The sequence below is a fragment of the Xenopus tropicalis genome, chromosome 3, assembly GCF_000004195.4.
Source record: "Xenopus tropicalis strain Nigerian chromosome 3, UCB_Xtro_10.0, whole genome shotgun sequence".
Lineage (NCBI taxonomy): Eukaryota > Metazoa > Chordata > Amphibia > Anura > Pipidae > Xenopus > Xenopus tropicalis.
Genome location: NC_030679.2, coordinates 101,292,167 through 101,302,719, shown reverse-complemented (window position 1 = coordinate 101,302,719; position 10,553 = coordinate 101,292,167).

The following is a 10,553-nucleotide window of genomic DNA, read 5'->3' as shown; positions in this document are numbered from 1 at the left end:
ACTTGGCGCTTACGTGCCTGCACCTCAATATTCATACCTCGGCATCACGATCATACTATAACAACTAAATCTGTGTTCTACATTGACACAGCTGCGAGCAGATAGTCTGTATTGTTAATTAGGAAAATAGTGATATTGTGCCTACTACTCAAACAGTTTACCTCGGCACCAGATTTGTTAACAGACGGATACCCAAAGGGTCCCGTATTTCATTTACACAAAAAAGTACAACAAAATGTCCCCCCAAGAAAGTTATTTGGTCAGTAAGATCCTTGTGCCTACTACTCAATTTTTGTTACCTCGGCACTAGGATCATAGGTATAGGGTATGACTGCACAACACCTTCTCATTGTTACACTCATTCACTTCCTAGCCTGGTGCCAAGCAGACCACAATTCAGCAAAATCACCACCTTCATGGTAGGAGTAGTGACCATTATAAATGCCTGACCTCAGCATGCAATGACACTTTTATACCTACACTATCAACCTTGCTTATTTAGAGGATATCAATAAGGTATGTAAATGCCAGTGGAGGCAAGTCTTGCAAATGATTTCTGGGACAAATGGAAGTAACGGTACATCTTAACCTTGCAGTCTAGGAATGAGTGGCAGACTAACAAACAAAACATGAAAATGACAACATTGTTCTAATGAAAGACTCTCAGACCAAGATAAATGAATGGCCTCTGGGACCGATCACCAGAGTGTTCCCAAGTGAGGATGGAAAGTCTGATATGTGGTGGTCAAACTAAACCCCCTCTTAACTGAGATCAGACCCAGTTTATAGTTGATGTTAACCCTTAAGGAGGGGGGGGGGATGTGTAAGAGGATGACAAACCACATTTTGTAGAGTACCGCGTATGTTTCTGGTACAGCTATGGGATCCCTTATCCAGAAACCCGATATCCAGAAAGCTCCGAATTACGGAAAGCCTGTCTCCCATAGACCCCATTTTAATCAAATAATTCAGATTTTTAAAATTGATTTCCTTTTTCTCTGTAAAACTAAAACAGATCCTTGTATTTGATCCCAACTAAGATATAATTAATCTTTACTGGATATAAAATAATCCTATTGGGTTTAATTAACGTTTTATTGATTTATTAGTAGACTTAAGGTATGAAGATCCAATTACCAAATTAAATAAATAAAAATAAAGATATACATACAATTACAGAAAGACCCCTTATCTGGAATACCCTTGGTCCAGAGCATTCTGGATAACAGGTCCTAAACCTGTACCATATAAATATATACAGTACAATAAATTACAATACCCGAAGCCAGAGAACCTCAGTCCAAAAAAAACACTATTCACAAAACTGCATGTTAAAGACTGGGCTAGAACTAGGGATAGGCAGAATAGGCAGGTGCCTAAGGCACATCTGCTGGGGGCACAGTTCTAAAAAAGTTATTAAGACCTTAATTTGTAAATCATCAGCATTGTAAAAGCTTTCCAGTAGCCCAATGACCCGTAGTGTAACGTAGGGAAGCAGGGACATGACAGATACGTTGGACAGACTTAGCCACTCCCAGTTGCAGGTGATTCGTTGATTCATAAAAGGTATGAATGCTGGTAAACCGTTCCCGCTTCTCAATCCATTTTAGTCAGCATAGTAAAACGCCCACCCTCCCTCCCTATAGAGGTGGAGATAGAGGAGTGTTGTGGGCGGGGTGATTGAGTTGGGGGAAAACAATGGTTGGGTTAGGAGGGGAGTTTTATAGTTAATTGGGGCTGGCATGCTTGGAACCTCAGGGGTAAGAAAGTGGATTAGGAGGTGAGTTTTGTTGGGTAGTTGGTTCCGGGCTAGAAGGGCAGCTGGCAGCGCCAGTTGCGCTGCGCAGTTATTGGATTGTTACAGTGTTTGGTTATTTAAAAGTTGGTTTGTTTGTTATACAAACATTTGTGTTATGTTTGAGATGTTTTGTTTCACGCTTGTTATTTATGTTATGTTTTAAATTAAAACTTTGATTGTTGTTAATAGATTTTCTGCGGCCATTTTATCCCAAGAATTGGTGTTCGTGTGTTTATTGGGGATGGTAAGTAAAGAGGTAAAAGGGGGTGTTGGTTGGGAGAAGGGCGGTCAGGATCCGACGTTACTCATGTCATGCACTTGATATTAGGATGTTGGGATGACTGCTGGTAAATAAACTGAAATATTACTACTGCTGTCATACACATATTGTGTGCATTCATTTCTTTGGAAAATATTTGTATTTTTTATATTCAGCACTAGGTGGCTCTCCTTACCCAGTTATTTCAACCTTGGTGTTTTCTAATTAAATATTTACTTATAGAGAGCATAATTTGCCTAACACATGTTATATTGTTAATTAAAAAATGTGTGTGTATATGTATAATCAATGTACATGATTTATATTTTAATAATTGTTAAGTAAGAAAGAAACAGCAGCATATTTGCATTTCTTTGCTATAAGGATTGGATGTATAATAATCTATACACAAATAAAAAATAGAAGGTTCTTCTACTAAACAATTTATAAAGTTATTTATAATCATTTCCTTATATGTCAGTACTTTATTAAATCTTATTTCCTTAACAGGAAGAACAAGTTGTAATAGTACCACAGAAAAATCAATTTTGGATGCTGTACTCATATACCTGAGAAACTGATTCAGCTTTGCACTGTTTGGATTGTACTGTTGAAAGAGCAGGCATGTGGTTGGATTTCTCTTGGATTTTTAATGTATTGCATAAAATAAGGTGTATTAAAATTATTTATAAAAAAGCAATGGTGTTTTTACCTCCAAGTCATTTGTGCTGCTGTCTGTCAATGGGAAATCCTTCCTTCCATTTACTAAAGTTACCTCCAGCACATGTTGACCTTTAATAGACAACCTATTTTAAGTACATACTGTACGTTAAAGCCCAAGTTGTTTTGGAAAAATGTTCTTGATATTCAGACCTTTTTTCAAAGAAAAATTATTATGTGTCCTGATAAAAATTATTTTCAGTTGGCAATAACCTGTATCCCGGGGGAGAAATATGTCCCTATAAGCCCAGGGGTTGGCTATTCCTATAGTTTGCAAAGCACATGGCTCTTCCTCTTTGGACTTCCACGTCAAGAGGGAGTTCCTGCTGCTATGGAGCCTGGAGTATAAGGCCCCATTAAGGAAATCTGTGTACTAAGAGAAGGAGGTCCTTTAGTGAACAGGACAATGTGAATGAGGATTAGACAGTGAATAGCAGATCCTGTTACAGTATGTATCCAAGTTATTGCCCCAACATCTTTTTTTCCCGTACTTACACAACTAATAAATGTACTGGTAATCAGACCAGTAATAAGCATTCCAAGCAAAGTTGCTGGTGGTAAAAAAAAAAAAAATATATAACAATTAGTACACACGGCCGTGTGTGCACTGCTGGATAGACATTTTCTCAGTAGTTTCCCATGCATAGTTTGCCAAAGCCTACATGGAATATGGCAACACCTATATGAGTCTCTGGTGTGTTTTTGTGCTTAAGACAAGAAAACCTGGTGTTTGTTTAGAGATTTATTCTAATCACAAGCAAACACTGCTTTATGGCTGACACATAACATCAATTACATGTACTGTCTTTATTTCTTCCCTATAGCAACCAATCAGTTGTTATTTTTTCAAACAGATAATAAGTAAATACTAGCTATGTATTGGTTGCTATGGCATAATAACTGAACATAGAGATTTTTTAAATTCAGGGAGGGCTCAAGAAAATTCAGCTCCCATTCATTTTTTTTTTTTTACATTTATTTTGCCTTTAAATGGGTTGGTCACCTTCAATATCCAAATCATATTAAACCATCAACAATGCTCTTAGCATGATGGAAAATCAATTTTTTATTAAAAAAAAGTAAAAAGGCCACTGTAAAAGCTACTTTTTATACCTGTTAAATCAGTCCTTCTCCTGTCTCTCTGGTCAGTTTTCTAAAGGGATGGGAGTGGCCTATTTTGAACCTGACAAATTGAGAACATCCTAAAATCTTACATCATCACATCCAGGCTTTGTCCTTGATTTTTTCTTATTTGACCAGTTCATTGGCTGCTTGAGCACACTAACCAGTTGCATAAATTGAAAGGTAATTGATTAACTTCTCCCTTGCAATGGCATAAGCAAACTGACTCAGTGTATCACACATCTAACATACTGTTATGTTAGTGTTGCAGCATTCTGTCACAGGAACAGGAAGCAGTGTGAGATTGACAGGAGACACAGCCAATAGGGGTTAAGTCTGCATTCAGTACTATGTATGACATCATATAAGTGTAGGGGATCAGAGAACTCTGTCCCCTGTTTCTCAGTCTGTGACATCATCCAGCCTAGCTACAGACTGGGGAGGAACCCAATTGGCTGGATGCCCCAGTGCACGTCTGGGAAGAGGTGTGCTTAAGTTTGGAGCCAAAAATCAAGGGGCGGGCCCAGAGTTGATAAAGGGAGCCCCTGTTGTTTTGCCAGTTGTTGGAAGAGAGACACAGAGTGAGCAGCCAGTACCACTTGTTGAGACTGAAAAGAGAAGAGTCTGCAGGGCTGCCAGGATTACAAAATCCTCTGTGGAATCTCCTGTATGTGTCCCCTAGTGAGAACAGATATTGCTCGTTTGCCTGCTACATGGGAGCAACCACCTTTCCATAGGGGAAGGTACTCTGGGGCGGTAGCGCTACCTGGGGGGACTTAAGAGCTTTTGGGGAAGGGACTGAACTAATTTAAGGGTTGGGGTCTATCTGGATCCAAGTTGGGACTGGGCACCTACAGAGACTGTGCCAGGAGTGGATAGACTGCACAGATTCCTCAGAGCAGGATAATCAGTCATCCCTAAAGTTGTTTTGCATTCTATTTCAACAGTTATATAAAGTTTGATATTGCTACAACTGTGTGTGATTATTTTCCTAGTGGAAAGTCCCTTGAGGTGTGCTCCTCCGTGTCCAGGTGGAGGCACTGTGCTAAAATCCCAGTTCCCAGTATCTTTATAACTCAAAGAGAACAAATTCTCCTGTAAACAGCCAAATTAAGTGAGTGTGCCAAGAAAGGGTTACATAAGGAAGTAAAAAAAAAACAACTAGTGTTTATAGGGGTTAACCCCCCCCCAACACAGGGTTTGTGCAGAAGAGAAGGATCAGCAGAGGAATGATTCTCTTTAGCTGCACATTATTTGTATATGGACTGTTCTATTAATGTGAACTGTTATATTTGTGAATGTTGTACAAAGATGAACAACTCCTTTAAAAGTGGCTTGAATGATTCTTGGACTAGCACAATATCCAAGGCTATTGTAATACTAACAGCTACAGTTAGTATTGATGTTGATATCACATATCCCTAGTCTGGAAACCCATTACCCAGAAAGTTCTGAATAATGGGACAGCCAGTACATTTTAAAAGTACATTTTAAGCAAATAATTCTAATTTTTAAAAATGTCCTTCTCTCTGTAATAAAACAGTACCATTTACTTGATGGCAACGAAGCTGCATAAATCCATATTGGGGGAAAAACAATCCTATTAGGTTATTTTAATGAATACATTTTTTTGGGAGACAAGTGGCAAAGATCCAATTTCTGAAAGGATCCCTTATGCGGAAATTCCCTAGGTTCCAAGCATTCTGGATAGTAGATATACTTTATATATACTTTATTGATAGACCACCTGTATTGCATTTTGTAAATAATTGGTATGTTTCATGTACACACCCTTCTATTTAAGGTTGCCACCTTTCTCAAAAGATTTAACAGTAGGTGGGGGCGGAAACAAAAGGGAGTCAAGGAGAAGTGACCTCTTTATCAGTAAGAACCTAGTTACTCTAAACTATGCACGTTTGTTTTCAGGGTGGAAATCATTTACATTTATGGAATTTGTTTAACTCCCTTTATTCAGGAACGGACACAAAATATCTAGTGTTTCATGGTGTTATGAAGAAGAGGTTGAAAGCTCCTGCCCATTAACCTGTCACAGGGATGTCCTGACGGGTTAATTGCACAATACCTTTTTTATGCCTTTTGTGGAAAAGCTGACACTTTGTTTCATACAATATTATTAGTACATGTATGACCTGATCCAGTGTAAGTAAAAGTCTCATATTGTAGGCAAGAGAAGAAAACTATGTGGAGATTTATACAGGGCATTTGCCTGATGTCATTGGCCCTTTAACAGATTTTATAGGCATTTTAACTGTACCTTATTGCACTGGATATAGGGCAAGATTCAATTTGAGAATAACGTATCTCAATAGATAACTGAAAACTGAAATTGAATTAGGAAGTATGTGTTTCTTATGGAATTGAATCTCGTCCATAGTATTAAAAAATGTTACTTTACTCAATTCAGTTGTACTAATTTATAATGGCCCAAACAGCCCCCCAGCGGCCTTTCTGGCATTTGCCAGAATCCTCAGATTGTCAGTCCAGGCCTAGATGCATCCAAGCAACTGCATGCAGCATGTGAAAATGCACAATACTTAGTAGGATTTGACTTGCAGTTGGAAATTAGACCTCTGGTCATTTTGGCAATTACATTAAGGACTTCATCAAATAGGGAACCAGCATATAATGATATTAATGGATAGATAGCAACTGTAATCTTGTCTATCCCATTTGCTTTACTTGGTGCACATAGATGGCCAAAAAATGATAATCAGCCCATGTGCATCCAGTTTAACTACTCTTTTAACAGTGCAATTACAAAGACAGATACATGCAGTACTTTTACAAAATACAGTGTGAGAATGTCCCTAGCTGAAGATTTTTAAGTTACATTATGGCCTACTTTTCTAAGTATTTCACTGACTTGCAGTGTTGTTATCCTAGGTCCAATGCCAGTCATGGCACTATCTGCAAGGAGTTTGAATGTTCTCCCTGTGTGGGTTTTCTCAGGGTACTCTGATTTCTTTTCACATTATAACATAAAGGCTGGTTAATTGGGTCTTAATAAATATAGTTTGTGAATAGTGAGCCCAACTGGCAAGGACTGATGCAAATCAAGTGTAATATCTGTAAAGCACTGTGGAATATGTTGGCGCTATATTAATAAAGATCATAAATCAACACAAGATTAGCGATGTGGCCACAATTTTTTGTAAACCAATGGTGATTTAGTTGGAAACATTTTGCATTGTGTAATTTAAAAAGATAAACAGCAAAAACTCCAATGAAAATTTCCGTTTCATGGTACTGGTATGGGATACTTAATCTAGAAACCCGTTATCCAGAAAGTCCTGAATTATGTTAAGGCCATCTCCCATAGACTCTAATTTGATTAAAAAAAAAAATCTAATTTTTAAAAATGATTTCCTTTTTCTCTCTAATAATAAAACAGTACCTTGTACTTGGTCCCAACTGAGATATAATTAATCCTTATTGGAGGCAAAACAATCCTATTGGTTCTTAAATGATTTTAAGTAGACTTAGGTTTGGAGATCTTTATTACATAAAGACCCCTAATCCAAACCCTACCCCCCTGGTCCTGAGCATTCTGGATTACAGGTTCATACCTGTATTACAGATTTGTTTTTTTTTAGAACAGTCATACTTAAGTTGTTACCAGAAATATAGGATATGGCCTCTAGAGGGATACAGACATACTATTGGTACTATATAGAATAACTATGTTAGATCAGAGGGAAAGGACTATGTCCCTAAAACCATAGCTTCACTGAACAATGGTGTGGTTTATCCCATAAGAAACAGAAATAGTGATGATAAACCAGTTAGATATAGTATATTTTGCATCTCTTTCCTGTTATCTGGGCTTAACTACAACAACTGTATGGTTTACTGTTACTTTAAAAAACAGTTGAGAAGTAAAATGTTAATATTTTCTGTTTTTCAAAGATGTGAGCTGGTAAGTGCAACTGTTTTACATTTCCTTCGCGAACTTAATACAAAGGAAGTGATGGATGCAATGATAGGTCTTATTGTATATTGCCTTTTGTATTCCAATAATCAGGGCTGAGAACAGCATAACTAGAGCTCATTTCCTCAAAGCTGGGTGTGCCCCAGTCTCCTGTTACTGCACAGACAGGGAAATAGAACTCCGTACAGACTTTGCCATCACAAGGCAGCAGGCAATATCAAGCTGCACTTTTACCACTTACAGCACTGAAACTCCTTTATCCTCACTTTAAACAAAATACATTTTTATTCTTTGTCTATAATGCTTTATACAACAAGGGTTTTTTAGTAGCTGAGGAGATTATTGCTTATGTAATAACTAGCAAAGCATCGACTGATACTGTACTGATAACTCTCCCACAGTATATACAGCATTGTCAGTTTATATGGCAAGAGTTATATTGATATAGTGGGAGGGACACTGCTAAATTATCAGCTAAGCTTGTTCAATTACCTGGCAGTACAAGGAAGGCAAAGTGCCCTTTGTCAGCACGGAATGGTCAAGGGAAAACAGATGTGAAGAAGAACTACCTGCAACATGGTGCTGCTATTCATTAAAGGTACAGTTTTCTTTAACTTGTAGAGATATTAGAGAATGTTATGGATTGTATGGTAAAATGTGTCTTACGGGTGTCTCAAATAATCAGTGTTCTGTATGAAGACTGATATTATATATATATAGGTATGGTTTATTTTATCCAAAAACCCCTATTTAGCATGCTATTGCCCTTTCCCATAGTGTCAGGACACTATCTGCTACAAGTTTGTGCGTCCACTGTATGTTTCCTTCCTTTAAAACACACAGGCAGGTTAACTGGCCGGAAATCAAATAGAGCCCAGTGTGTGTCAGAGGGACTCATCATCTCAATCAAGTGTTATAATTTAGAGCTGCTGCTGAACTCTATCACTTGATTGAAAAGGAAGGATTTTGACTGCTCAATGAATTGGCATATTTATAAAAGTCAAAGTGTTTTGCAGTTCATTTAAACATTAAAAAAAAGTTGAGCTGCTGAGAATCCATTTGAAATGTTCTTAAAGTTGTCCCTGTAAAATATAAATTAACATGCATAGGTTAATTATAATATGTAGGAATGAAGTTAATACTTTTGGTGCTTTATAAGGATTTGTTTGCAGGGGTGGTTATTAATGCCAACGGTGCATGTTGCCCAAGGCATATTGTATTGTGCTAACCCAAGAAGGCCGATCAGATAACTGGGGCAGGCAGCTTGAATACAATGTCATTTGTATTACTTGTTCGTCATACAGTATCTAGGTGTGTTTTGTCTTCTTTTAATTTAGTTATGTCATGTGACACATGCAAAAAAATAAAAAAGGAAAAGTCTTATGGTCTGTATAACAACATGCATTCAGTCATTGGGGTTAAATTATTATTTTAGCACTGGGGTTAGTGTATTCGGAAAATCTCACCTTATATACATTTAAAAAAGGCAATATCAGACAATATTCATATATGATAGACACTCACCCCTAAATACACTAAGTTTTTGCCCAAGGTCAATGCTCCTTTCGGGGGAAAAAAACCCAGTCTGGGAAAAAAAAACTAAAAGAGTACCCCCACCATTCTATTTACCTTCCCCAGGTGTCCCAGGAATAATTTTAATCGACAGCACAAGTGCAAGCCCAAACCCAAGCCGGGGATGCCTGAGAATAAAGTAAGATGGTGGTGGTACTCCTGTGGGACAGTGTCAGAGGGGCGGGATAGGGGTGAGTTTTAAACAAACTTTGGAATACATTACCTTACCTGTCATTTAGGATGTGCATGGTAGGAGCAGCAAGGGGCAAAGGAGCACTGGGTGTACAGGCCTGCCTTCTGCTCTTCACTCTGCACTCTGTTTCTTGAACTGGATTTCCAATCTACAGTAGCACTCACTATGGGCAAGGGTGCAAGTGCTAAGTGGATGGGCTCTGAGTAGAGTAATTTTAGGTCCTTTAGAGCTACCATACTTACTAACCTGCCAAAAGTAAATAAGCCCATGTACGTCTTTGTGGAGGAAGGAGGGCTCCAGCACAGTATATAAATACAGGCATGGGATCCCTTATCCGGAAACCCATTATCCAGAAAGCTCTGAATTACGGAAAGCCTGTCTCCCATAGACTCCATTATAATCAAATAATTGAGAATTTTAAAACAGATTTCCTCTTTCTCTGTTATAATAAAACAGTACCTTGTAATTGATTCCAACTAAGATATAAATAATCCTCATTGGATGCAAAATAATCCTATTGGGTTTAATTAATGTTTTATTGATTTTTTAGTAGACTTAAGGTATGGAGATCCAAATTACGGAAAGACCCCTTATCTGGAATACCCTTGGTCCCGAGCATTCTGGATAACGGGTCCTATACCTGTACTATGCAAAATGCTTTTCCACAAACCAAGATTTATTCTCATTGTTCCTTTAAATGAAATTACAGTAGCCACAATTCAAATATATACACTGTATGCTAAAGGAATATATGTACATTGCATATGCCTCCTTTTGTGTCATTTAGCAATCTGCATGGCGATACGGAAAGCATCTGCTACAAGGAGCTATTTGTGATGTTCATTAAGATGTGTATTTTCTTTATGTCAAAATAACGTTGCAGTTTATCACTTTATTTTAAACCACCTCATGCCCCATTCACTTCTGTGAGACTAATTCA